This window comes from Mastomys coucha, unplaced genomic scaffold (genome assembly GCF_008632895.1).
Source record: "Mastomys coucha isolate ucsf_1 unplaced genomic scaffold, UCSF_Mcou_1 pScaffold9, whole genome shotgun sequence".
Taxonomy (NCBI): domain Eukaryota; kingdom Metazoa; phylum Chordata; class Mammalia; order Rodentia; family Muridae; genus Mastomys; species Mastomys coucha.
In genome coordinates, this window is record NW_022196915.1 from 92,037,771 (window position 1) to 92,051,740 (window position 13,970).

Here is a 13,970-nt window from a genome sequence, read left to right on the forward strand (position 1 = left end):
AGTTCACTTTCTTAGAAGAACATCTTAGGTGAACTAAAAATTGTAATGAACTATATAAATATCAATTAATGCTTATAGAGTACATTGATATGCCTTACATCAAAGCTCTCATGTATATCTTCATTCTTGTAAAATATCTCTTGCTTCTGACTCCTTTCCTGTCATGAAAATTTCTCACTAAGTTGTTTTTACAGTTCCTTGAAGCCAAAGTTTTGAGGAATTTTTAAAAAATACCTGGGAGTAACTCTAACCAAACAAGTGAAAGACCTGTAAGACAATAATTTCAAGTCTCTCAAGAAAGAAATTGAAGAAGATCTCAGAAAATGGAGAGATCTCCCATGCTCATGGATTCACAGAATTAACATAGTAAAAATGACCATCCTACTGAAGGTAATATATAGATTTTATGCAATCCCCATTAAAATCCCAACACAATTCTTCAAAGACATGGAAAGAGCAATTCACAAATTCATCTAGAAAGGCATAAAACCCAGAATAGTGAAAACAATTCTTTTTTCTCTTTTATTTACTTTTTTTTACTCAAAATAAACATTTATTAAACATTCACCAAACATTAGACACAATGCTAAGATATATATATCCAGTGACTAAACCACCAACCAAAGAGTACATCAGCTGCATATGTAGCAGAGGATGGCCTAGTTAGTCATCAATGGGAGGAGAGGCACTTGGTCCTGTGAAGACAATTCTTAACAATAAAAGAATGGCTGGGAGAATCACCATTTCTGACCTCAAGCTTTACTACAGAGCCATAGTGATAAAAATTGGATGGTATTCGTACAGAGACAGACACATTGATCAATGGAATAGAATTGAAGACCCAGAAATAAAACCACACACTTACAGACACTTGATCATTGACAAAGAAGCCAAAAATATACAATGGAAAAAAAGAAAGCATCTTTAATAAATGGTGCTCATCTAACTGGCAGTCTGTATGTAGAAAAATGAAAATAGATGCATCTTTGTCACCTTGCACAAAGTTCAAGTTAAAGTGGATCAAGGACCTGAACTTAAAGCCAGATACAATGAATCTAATAGAAGATAAAGTGGGAAAGAGCCTTGAACTCATTGGCACAGGGGAAAATTTCCTACACAGAACTCCAATAGCTCATGCTCTAAGATCAAGAATTGATAAATGGGACCTCATGAAACTGGAAAGCTTCTGTAAGACAAAGGACATAGTCATTAAGCCAAACTGGCAACCTACAGATTGGGAAAAAGTCTTCACTAACCCCTCATTTGATAGAAGGCTAATATCCAAAATATATAAAGAACTCAAGAAGCTAATCACCAAGAAAACAAACAACCCAATCAAAATATGCTGGATAGACCTAATCCAAGATTTCACAACTGAGGAATCTCGAATGCCTGAGAAGCATCTAAAGAAGTGTTTAAAGTTTTTAGTGATCAGAGAAATGCAAATCAAATCGACCCTGAGATTCTACCCTACACCAATCAGAATGGCTAAGATCAAAACTAAGGTGACAACACATGTTGGAGAGGATGTGAAGAAAGAGGAACACTCCTCCATTGCTGGTGGGACTGCAAACTGTTATAACCTCTCTGGAATTCAATCTGGAGGTTCCTCAGAAAATTGGAAACAGATCTATCTACCTGAAGACCCAGTTACACCACTCTTGGGAATATACCAAAAGATGCCCCAACATGCCACAGGAGCACATGTTCCACTATGTTCATTGCGGTTGTATTTGTAATAGCCAGAAGCTGGAAACAACCCAGACAGAAGAATGGATACAGAAAATGTGGTTCATTTACACAATGGAATACTACTCAGCTATTAAGAATGAGGACATTCTGAGGTTTGCAGGCAAATGGATGGAACTAGAAAATATCATCCTGAGGGGGGAAAAAAGGAGAGAAAAGTACAGAATATCCAAGAAACAGTCCATAGACCTCAAAAAGGTCAACAAGATCACTTGGGAGGGAGAAGAAAGCAATCACAAGTGGGGAGGGAGGAAGGGACCTGGGAGAGAAAGTGGACAGTGATTGTTGGGGGAAGGAGTGGAAAAGAGAGGGAAACTCATCTGGTATTGGATGAGGGCTAGCAGAAAGAATGGAAACAGGCAACCTTGGGAGATAGGAGTTTGGGGAACTCTCCAAAATGCACCAGAGACCTGGTAGGTAATAGACTTTCAGGACCTTAGATGATATGCCAGATAGTAGGGAGAGGGAACTTATGGATCCCACCTCCAGCAGAAAGACAGGGCATCAAATGAGGGAGAGGGGGGCCATTCCACAGTCACAACTCTCACCCATAATTGTTCCTGTCTGAAAGAATTGCAGGGATGGAAATGTGTTGGAGCCTTAGGGAAAGTATGTCCAGTGACAGGCCCAAAGTGGGATCCAGCTTAAGGGGATGTCTCAAGGCCTGACACTATTACTGAGGCTATGGAGAACTCACAAAAAGGGACCTATCATGACCACACTATATAAGACCCAACAAGAAGCTGAAAGAGTCAATGTAGATATTTGTACCCAACCAATGAACTAGAAACAGCTGACCCCTGTTGTTGAATTAGGGAAGGCTGAAAGAAGCTGAGTTGAAGGGCCATCCTGTAGAAGAACCAGCAGTCTCTATTAATCTGGAGCCCCAAGATCTCTCAAACACTGGACCACCAAACAGACAGCATACACCAGCTGATATAAGGCCCGCAACACACATACAGTAGAGGACTTCCGGGTCTCTGTTAATTCAGAGATGGTGCACCTAACTCTCAAGAGATGAGGCCCCAGGGAGTTTAGAGGTCAGGTGGGGTGTGGGGTGGGAACATCCACATGGAGACAGGGGAGTGAGTGAGCAAATGGTATGGGATGTGGAACAGTTGGAGGGTAGACAAGGGTTGAGGGATAAGATATGTACTGTAAAAAAATAAATTAATTAATTAATAAAAAATTTCACTAAGGGAATTGATTGTATCTAAGTGTATACTTTATTCTGAATCTGCATTCTTCTTATTCTAACCACTTATCCATTTTGTGTTATCCACTTTAGTTTCTCAGTTAGATTACTGTGATGTTAGCATACATTTTTGCTTATTGTTTTTGCTTTATGTCAATCTATATCCAGGTTCTATTTGTAGTGTTTTAAAAATGAGTTAAATAATGTCTTTAAATTGCCTAGACTATGCCTAACACCATAAATGCTATCCAAAAGTTCCACATTCATTTATACAATTTACCTTTGAATTGACTTGACTCCATTTCATAATCCAGCTACAGAAATTCTATAGAGAACAGTAAATAATCAAGTTGTCTATAGCAAGAGAAATGGAAATTCTTCATATTTTCTCTACCCTTTATGATTCAGTAAACCCTAAATTCATTCTGTTGTTCTTTTTTTTTTTTTTTTTTTTTTTTTTTTTTTTTTTTTTTTTTTTTTTTGCCTATAGCACTCAGTATTCCCAGGCAGTCTCCCATCCAAGCACTTACCGGGCCCGACCCTGCTTAGCTTCTGAGATCAGACTAGATTGGGCACATTCAGGGTGGTATGGCTATGGACTATTCTGTTATTTTTTTAAAAAACAATTATTCACTCTCTACTAAGTTCATGTTTTATACACGCTGAGGAAGTATGTCTTCTTATTTCACTTGTGGTGCCTTTCATGTGACTTCTTAGCACCACCTGACCGATAAGAAACAAGCAACATGTGAGAGTCATGTTCTTCACTATTTCAGAGAAAGATACCTATAAGGATGAAGAACATACAACATGGTGACAGATTATATTTGGACATCTCAATTATACTCAAATTTAGGATAGCATATATCCATATGGGCAGATACAGAAGCACTAATATATATTTGTGTTACGTATATTCTTTAGGAAAATGCACTTTCCTAAATTTTAATGGAGTTAAATCCAATAAATTTTAATGGAGTTAAAGTGGAGGAAATCTTGTCTTTGTTCATCATCAATAAAACCATGATGTTGGTTTTTTATAGAAAAACTCATTAAACACAAAGATACCATATTATCTTCATCAAAATTACCTAATTACTATTCTGTAATTGATGCTCTCAATATTTTTTCAGAGTAAATTAGTAATTACTACTTATGCATTTAATAGCATTAAAATATGATTACTGAATGAACAAGTCATATTTATTTGTTATCATATTTGAGAGGAAAGTATTAAATTGATTTAATGCTTGTTTTTGTTTTAACTTTGAACCATAAGCAGATTTCAATGACCCTAATTAAACTTCTTAGTCCAGAAGGAACGAATTGAGAATCAAAGTGTTATATCAGTTGTTCAAGATCACATATCATATATATATATATATATATATGTATATATATATATATTATATGAAGTAAAATCTTTGCATATGGATGTACTATGGCTTACAGTATGGGGTACACAGTCCACTGCAGTGTGGAAAGCATGCAAGCAGGAACTCATACTGCATTCACAGTCAGTTAAACTTCTCTGGAAACTGTCCCCATAAACACACTCAATGCTGTGATTCTCAGGTGGTGGTAAATACGATATGGTTACCCATCACATCAGAAAACTCTTGAGGTAAATATATATCTAACACAATGTTGAAATGTCCTTGGCATATGCCCTATGCTTTCGAAATCTCTCCCTATGTTCATGTGAAGCACGAGCTTCTGAAAGCTTATGAAATTTTTTTCAGTGTATCTTTATATTATATTAGGCATTTTCAAAATATAGGTTTCATCCAGTTCTTTTCCCAGGTCACAAAAAGTCCCAGTAACTAGCTTTAGCTTTTTTATTTAAAAATTCCATAACTTGTATTTTGTCATACTTCAACAAAATTCCATAAGTACTATAGTGAAGCATATATAAGGTTTTGTTCTGGCACGAAATGATGCTTGAACATAGGCAAATGTGTATGTAGTATGTGGGGAATGATTATAGTTTCTGTGACAGTAGAGAGTTTGAGGAGATTGGCACTATGATATGAAAAACTATAGATTATTAATTTAATATCAGTAATAAATAAAGTTTGCTTACTATCCTTTTCAGAATAACAGAAGTTTTAAAACAGTTCATAGTAAATTAATGTATCTACGTGAAAATGTATAACTTTCTTTGATATTTGGTCTAACACTCATGGATTGTTAGATAGTTATAAGAGGAAACCTATTCATAATTTTTTAACTGTATACTACTTTTGAATATATTATCCAACATTATGGTGCATGTTCTAATAATAAGGCATTCAAAATTTGTGAGAATTATGTTCATTCTGGCATGATAGAAAGGGGTTCTGAAGGGTCTGAGTATGTGAGACTGTGGAGGAGAAATTCTGATTAGTGAAGGAGGCATTAGTGTTATCTTTCCATCTTCAAAATGTGTACGTAAAGGGTCACTTTGTTTGTGTTCTTTTGCAGATTTATATTATCTTCAGTGGTTTTATTTTCCACATAACTCTCTATTATAAGAATATACCACTTGAAATACAATTTCCACACAATATAAGAACAAAAAAAAATCTTGGGAAAATACCACTGTCATTGGTTCTTCTGTTACAATTATCATTAAAATAGTTCAATGTAAATAAAATATATTCATAGCATCCCATTAAGTTGTCGAAATTAGTTTGAAACTGAGACAATGCTTCAGTTTATTCTTGAATTGTTTTTCTCATTTCTAATGTTTTTAACCTTGAAAGTATTATTAGTTGTATGATTTTCATGAAGTTTCATGCATTTTAACTAAACACAAGTTGTTTCTCATAAGAGTATATACAAGTTTACAAACACACACACACACATACACAAACACAGAGAGAGAGAGAGAGAGAGAGAGAGAGAGAGAGTTATTAACATTTTTATATTTTTAAAGAATATATACAAATTATTTCCTGCAAATCAGTTCATGACATGCTTGCAGTATCTGCAGAGTTTACAGAGGTCATCTGATCCATTAGGTCTGGAGTAACAGGAGATTGTGAGCCCTCTGCAATAGAGGCCAGCGTTCTTAGTGATCTTTAGTCCTGAGTCATCTTCCAAAATCCAGAAAAGAAATTTTTTTAAGAGTTTTTTTTTCTATTTAATCACTGCTTCTTCTTCTCACAAAAAAGTAGCAGAGATATACATTTTAAATGAGGCTAATTAAAAACCAATGAAGTAGTCGGAAGAAAAACTTATTAGAAAAACTTCACGGACAAGTAGATTTTTTTAAAAGAAAGTATCTTAGGTCATTACAGTAAAGTAACAATTATTTTAGCACCAAATTTAACCAACATATAAGCTAAATTCTAAAACATGAGTTTATGTTTATAATTTTTTATTTACTAAGATGTATTTTTATAACAAGGTAATGATCAAATTTGGTTTATTATCAAAAATTACATTATTTATCCAACACCAGTATTTATTGCAAAGTTCTAAAAATAAAAATATTTTGATACTGATGAATGAACACAGAATGTAAATTATAGAACATAGGTGAGAGACAAGTCTAGCAATCTAGTCAAGAGATAACTGGCAAGGAACAAAGGCAGTTTCCTTGAGAAGAGAAGTCTTATCATCACTGTTCTAGAATCTTCTTCATTATGCACTTATATGGAATCAAAATAAAATTTTTTTCTATTTCCCTCCCTTGTTTACTATCTTAAGTCCTTTCTTAGTGATTAATGCTTGGTATGTCTAGGTCAAACCTAATAAAAGAGCACCTGGGAGGCCAAAAATCACAGAGACCCAATAAGTCTAAGCTAAGGCATGAAGTAGCAAGGTGTGAAATCAAATGTGGAAATGTAGTAAATGGCTGTCTCTATTGTGATGAAAGTTCTAGTGAAAGCATTTTATTGTACTGCAAACAGTATCACGTTTGTACTTCCGCTGATACCTCAAACTCCATCTACATTGGAATAGTTTCCTACAGAACATTAAACTTTCTAATCATGCAGTTTCTTCTTATTCATGACATTTTTTGGTTTTGGTGTGTGTGTGTGTGTGTGTGTGTGTGGTATAGTATGTGGTATGTGGTGTGTCTGTGTGTATGTTAATGATGTAGTTAGGTGTTGTCCGTTGTATTGAGGGCTTATGTGTTTTTAGTGTATATGTGGACTTGTGTAGATGTGAACACATGTATGGACATACACAGGGTCTTGCCTTCAGTTATTCTTCAGCATATTTCCTGAAGCACATTCCTTCACTTATAGCCAGGGCTCATGGATTTACTTAGGGTAGCAAGCTGGTTTGCTCCACAGTTTCTCCATCTTTGACTCCCTCACAGAGCTTATGGACAGTCCAACAAGACTGACATTTAAATGGTTGCTCGGGATCCAAAGCCCGATACGCATGCTTTACTCACTGAGTGTTTCAACAGTGACTCATAAAAATTGTAAATACATATAATTTAATATGATACATATAGTCAGCTTAAAACACAGTCTAATACTGCATAGTTGTAATAATTTGAGAGAAAAAGGAAACTAGGAATTATCTCTCATGTGTATGTAAGTGTACATTTTTAAATTATAAAGAATTTTATGTTAACAAAGAAATATAGTATACAGGTACCATCTCCCTCAGCTCTTTTTTTAGGTCCCTTTCTTTGGCCTTGATTCCTTGTCTTTTAGTGTGGTCATTAATTCCATGTTATATCACTGAATTGCCTTACATTTCTTTCTAGTGTGCTGCTTGAACATTTAACAAGGTTTTCTTAGCGTTTCAGGTTCAATGAATTGGTGAAAGCTGCAGTTATGTGCATTTCCAATCTTTTCTTTAGAAAACTGAAGGGAATTGAGGCGGTTAGGGGCTGCAGGGCAGCAGTCAACTATTACAGTTTAAGAAAAAAAAAATAATTCAACGTTTGCTGTGCTGAGCGGAGTGACCAGGGAATATAAAAGCAGGTTTGCAGTTGAGTAGAAAAACATTTTGATGCCACAATAGCCCAGCAACAAGAAGACACAAAATACAGAACACTTCACAGAGCGATATTTAAAGATTAGGTCAGGCTTCAAGTCATTTACTACAAGCCAACTAAATTAACCAGAAGAGAGAAGGCCTCAGGGAGGGACTCCAAGCTGTTATTGTTAGACAATAGTTTGTGCTCAGCACATCAGGTCCCTCAGTTCCTTCACAATGTCAGCCCGTCTTAGGGGAAATTTAGAAGTTGTCGTAAATTATAGCTTCACTGAAGAGACACTAATTGCAATCTGAGTAATTTTAAGTAGACAAACTATAACTAAATCCATTTTAATATTGAACATGAAAAAACATAGAAAATACTCTGGACAAAACCCACAATATTTGTGGAAATTTAAAGTGTGTAAACAAATTTATATTTATAATAAAAAGTTAAAACAAGTTAAATTAACTTAAATATACCTTCATGCACTTTGTATTTAAATTATGAATAATATGTATAGAATATTCATAGGAAATGTGCACAAAATAATAAAGAGTCCAGCATGTGAGTTGTTTTTATAATAACACTTTGTTAAATATAGGTTTTGTGCAACAATTTACACTTTCCTACTATTGTATTAATTTGAATTAATACAAAGAAGTAGTTTCAAGTTGAAGCGAGGAGGCTGAGACTGGCACAGGCTAGGACTTGGTGCCAAAGTTTACTGCAGTATTTAGGGCTGAATGTTTTTCAAATAAAGGGAGAGATCCCTGCACTACCAGTTTGGAGAGCTTTGACTCTGATATCTCCAGACTAAAACATCGTAAATGTCCATTACACCATACTCATCAAGAAATAATATAACATAAGAATTAAAATAGCAATTCTGTTTTCATAAGTATGAAGCTTATCAAGTTCAATGACTTCCAGTATGAGGTTAGCTACCTTAACAGTTTGCTTTTCCTCATTGCAAATGAGGAAAATGGACTCATTTTCTTTGCTAGGAAAAAAGTATGTTAGTTTGCCTGAATAGTTAGTGTTATTTGTAAACATTAAAATGTGAGTTGAGGCTATGTTTGTGTGGGTTTGTTTCATATAAACACACACACACACACACACACACACACACACACAGGACATTATATATACATGTGCTTTTCTTGATAAGAATTAATTTTCTTTTTCTCTTTTAAGTAGAATAAGTGCTTTTGTAAATTGTGGGTTTTGAGTAGCCTTTATGCATTTCTTCAAGATGTACATCATACTCACACAGTTTTTGACTATGACAACAGTCAGGCTGTTCACAATATATTTATCCACAATATATTTTCCTTTCAACATTAAAAGTGCACCTGAGTTTATGTTTTACTTTCTGCCTCTTGCCCACCATCATCATAGACTCTAACCCTCTGTAATTATAAGCCCCAATAAACTCTTCTAAAGGTTGCCTTGATCATGGTGTTTTATCACATCAAAATGTAGAGAATAGCTTTAATTTAGCTCACAGTTCTAGGTAATCGGAGTGTGACAAAAATTTAGCCCACTCCTTCAGGTCTGTGCTAGGAGTACAGGCAGATTTTCTCCTATTTTGGCTGCATTCCACAACCTGAGCTTTCTTTGGCACATCTCACAAGATACCATCATCTCCATTCCCCTGTGGTCTCAATAGAGTTGAAGCTTCACTTCACACGACACCCGTTTAGACCCTGTTTCAGAAATTCCAACTGTACTGTACAGTGCCTGGCCTAGGCAGCTCTTCACAGTCCACTCAATTATTCTTGGCTGCCTCAACTGCCAGAATCAAAGTGGCGCACTGTAAGTCTCTGCCTCCAGCTCACCAAGGATCCTGACATACCACCTGCCACCAGCCCTTTCCACCTGGCCACAGGTTCATCAGCATCTGTATGACAATTCCATCGAAACACTTTCCTACACAGTCCTTTTCAAGGAACATGGCGCCACTTTTTCCTACCGAACTTAATCATTCATGAATTGGAGTTTCTGGTGGGTAGAGGTTTTCACCCAGAACACCTGCTCTTTGTCCAGTCTTGAAAGGTTTCATAAGCCTCAATTGGTGAGATAAAGGAAAATCGTTGCTGAAGCTGGAAGTTCTAACACTTGAAGTGATGCTGGACCTATAAACTTGAAAACAATGTAAAATGTAAACTGAATATTTAGAAAAGCTATGAAGCAAATGAGGTCAAAATTCCGATATTAGGTCCAACTCAAAAGTAGAGGATAAAAGCAAAAGCTTTACCCATCAGTAGGAAAAGTCCACAAAATTGTGCATTGAGGTCTACTGATTTTGTAGTAATTTATCTAGACACGTCACATTACTGAAAGCAGAAGGGCTTGACATAAATGAAAACAAGAGACTCCAAAGACAGTGTACTGCTAAACAGTGTACTGCTGGCTAGAGATGATACTGTAAGGTATCCACACAAATCCATGTAGGCACTTGCCTAATGACAAAGAAACAGAAAATAAAAATGTCATATTTTTATTAAAACATTAGAAATGGACAGATGATGTTAAAACTAAAAACAGAGACTTGCAATTCATGGAAAGAAGTTTTGCACGAAAAACAGTCATTTTCACCCAATGAGGCAGAACCATCAGGGCATAAAGTGTGAACTGTGACATTCCCTCCCTCTAACTCTCTACCAGCAGTTGACTAATCTTATTACATTGACCTCTGGGTTCAGATGTAATTCGGTAACTGGGAAAACGATTTTCCTCTGGGGACATGTAACTGATAAAGTGCACATCCTTTACTGTACCTAATCATCTTTACGTGCTGACAAACTTTGAATTTCCCATTTTCCACATTGAAATATGTGGACTGCATTTTAAGCAGTATTTAATAGTAATGGCACTAAAATCTTGGATACACAGGCGCACACACTCTCACATATGCACATCCAGATAGGCTCAGAAATAGATTTCTAAATGTGCATTACACATATTTGATCCTACATTACTGTATTAATGCAATATGTCCTAGTGGAATAGGTGGTAATGTTCCCCTCACTTTAGAAAAACGAAAACCTCTGTTAAACCGACACAACCTCTTCTTTCAAAGCCGCCTGCTCTACAGATGGCACCCCTGCCTTCTCCATGACTCATGTCGTCTCCTCTGTCATCTTACAGATGCTGCTCATTTGATCACCTTGCAATGAACTGTCTCTGTCTGCCCTGTTAGCTTGTTGCTTTTCTACTTTGCTGCATCTCAACATTTTCACCTCTCATTATCCCTTTCCTGTCAGTCTCCTTGAGCTCTGTTCTGCTTTCTCAATTCCCCTAACAGTAATCCTCTTGTATTTTTGGTCTGCTGATTTTGGATGCCTTCTCTGACTTTGTATCTGGCTTACTATTCTGTTTTATGTATCTACAGTGCGCATTTTTAAAATCATGCCACTTTTTAAATATTGCATCGGGTTTGAAGCTTACCACAGAATATTATATTAGCAGTTTTTCTCATTCCACTTTACTATTCAGCACACTCCCTTTATATCCTTCACCCTACTTTTTCTGGCATTTTAGTGCTCTGAGTCCTCAGTCTGTGTATGGCACCAATGAATCAGCTGCCTTTATTGTACTCGGCAGTTTGCAGTGGTCACTAGTGAATTGTCTTTCTGGCCACTCCAGGGAAAGTCTATCTATTCTACTGTTTTATTACTTCTTGTTTCCACTAAAGAAAACCCACCCAATGTAGAAAGCAATAAAAAAAAATAAACCCCAGATTTATTATGAGATTAAAAATGGCAATTGCCCACCTTTTCATTACAGATTTTTAATATCATTTGGGAAATTTAAACTATCCCTTCTAATTCATACTACCTTTGTGCACTTGAAGCTGTAACATGTCATCAAAGTTTGAAAATATTAAAATCATTGACCTATTTGAAGTCATTTTTGTAAATGTCAACGATGGTCATGATTAAGTACATTTTTTGTTTATAAAATTGAGAAAAGCATCTACATGTCAGTGCCAAAGCTGAAAGCAAAATTTACTTACACATATTAATGCAATGCTATATTCATTTCATAGCACATTAAAATTTTAGTGATGAATACTTATATAATATGGCTCCTTAAGAGGATTTGTTTCATCATTTTTGTTTTATTTGTATTTTATTCTTCATACAATCTATAAACTTCCTAATTTGCAAAACAAAGACTTTATTGTAGAATTATCTATGTATTTATGTATCTTTGTATCTTTGCCTCTATGTATCCATGTAAATGCTACATACCTAGCTATGCTTTGCAAATTTGACATATTAGTTCCTGATTTTTTTTTAAAAAATTTATAATCCTCAAAGTTAAATTTTACATGATTCTGTGTATAGTAGAGGATTGCAAATTCGATCATCAATAAGAGGAGAGGACCTCGGCCCTGTGAAGCTTCTGTGCCCCAGTGTAGGGGAATGCCAGGGCCAATAAGGGGGAGAGGGTGTGGTGGCAGGCATGGGGAGGGGGGAGGCAACAGTGGTTTGTTTTTGTTGTTTTTGTTTGTTTCTTTTATTTTTTTGGAGGGGAAACTGGGAAAGGAGAAATTTACATATAAATAAAGAAAATATCTAATAAAAATTTTTACATGATTCAAGAAAATTAATCAAAGAGAATTTCTTAGGTGAAGCTTTTTAATCCAGTAAGACCCAATGCATATGCATTTCTCTTTGTTACAAAATAAACCACGTTAGCCAAACACATAGGCAAATTGGCAAACACAGCTAACCCTTATTAATATTGAATATTTGGCCATTCTATTGTAATGGATTTTCAATATTTCCCTCATCAGACCTCTTCCTTTTAAAAATATTTATTTTATTTTGTATGTTAGTGTGTTTGTGTATCATGTACACGCACAGACTAGAAAAGGTCAATGTCACACTTGGAGATTGAGTCACAGAAGGTGTGAGCTTCCATGTGTGTGTTGGAATCAAACATAGGTCCTCTGGAAGAACAACTAGTGAACTCAACACTGAGCCTCAATGCTTATTCTTGATGTCTGTCGACTCTTGCGATCATTTGTCTTGTCTTAGCCACTCTGAATACTCCATTATCCTCCATGAATTTCCATGCTGACTTGCACGTTGTATCCCTATATATTTACCAACCTTAATATCAAGATTCTTGTGTATGTTTATTGCTAAGGCATAGAATATTTTCATATTGTTTTACATACTAAACCTAAATTCATTGGATATAATCACTCCTCCTATTGTGAACTCACATTGAAGTTGACAAGTATGAATAGTAGTGATTTAAAGTTTTTCATATAATCTACACATTTAGGAATATTTCTATTTCTTTAGACTGCTGAAGGTCTTACTCTATGAACATCTGTGTTAAGTTTTCTGTGTCTATGAAATCTAAAACTACAATTTCTGAATCAACAGCATGACTTTGCACTACCTTATGGCTTGTTGGGAAACCAAATTGTCAGTGTTATTTTGTTGTATCTCTAAGCATCTTCCTATGCCTGTAGATTCTATTGGATGACTTATTGATATTTGAATTTCAATAACTTTCTAATTTTCTACTATTATATTTCCTGTAACAATAATTTTGGTAAACTCTAAGTAAGTTGTGATATCTTAGTCTTCATTTTTTCAAAGTGCTATTGCAAGTTATTCCAATTTGGCTTTAGTGCTTTACAGAAAGAATATATATATATATATATATATATATATATATGCATATATATATAAATTTAATAAAATTCTATATATTCTACTTCTTAAGCATACCAAAGTTGTTAAATAGTTTCCTCTTTTGTTTCATATATTTATCTCTAGGAAAATTTATGAAATGAAGTTGTCTTAGTTACTGTGCCATTGTTTTGAAAAGACACCATGGTCAAGGCAACTTAAAGAAAATAGCATTCAATTGAGACCTTGTAAAGGGTTAATTCCTAATCGTCTTAGTGGGAAACATGATGGCAAGCAGGCAAGCATGCATGAGACTGAGAGCTTTAGAATCTTATTCACAAGTAACAATGTGCAGAGAGATGGGGGAAAGGAAACAGTGAGAGAGCAAGAGGCAGAGATGGGAGAGGGAGAGGGGAAGGGAAAGGGGGAGGGAGAGGGA

General features: G+C 35.3%; 1 pseudogene; it reads right to left on the reverse strand.

Annotated features, from left to right (window-relative positions):
- Positions 1-3,425: 3,425 nt before the first annotated feature.
- On the reverse strand, positions 3,426-3,544 carry LOC116085505 (annotated as a pseudogene).
- Between the last annotated feature and the right edge of the window lie 10,426 nt (positions 3,545-13,970).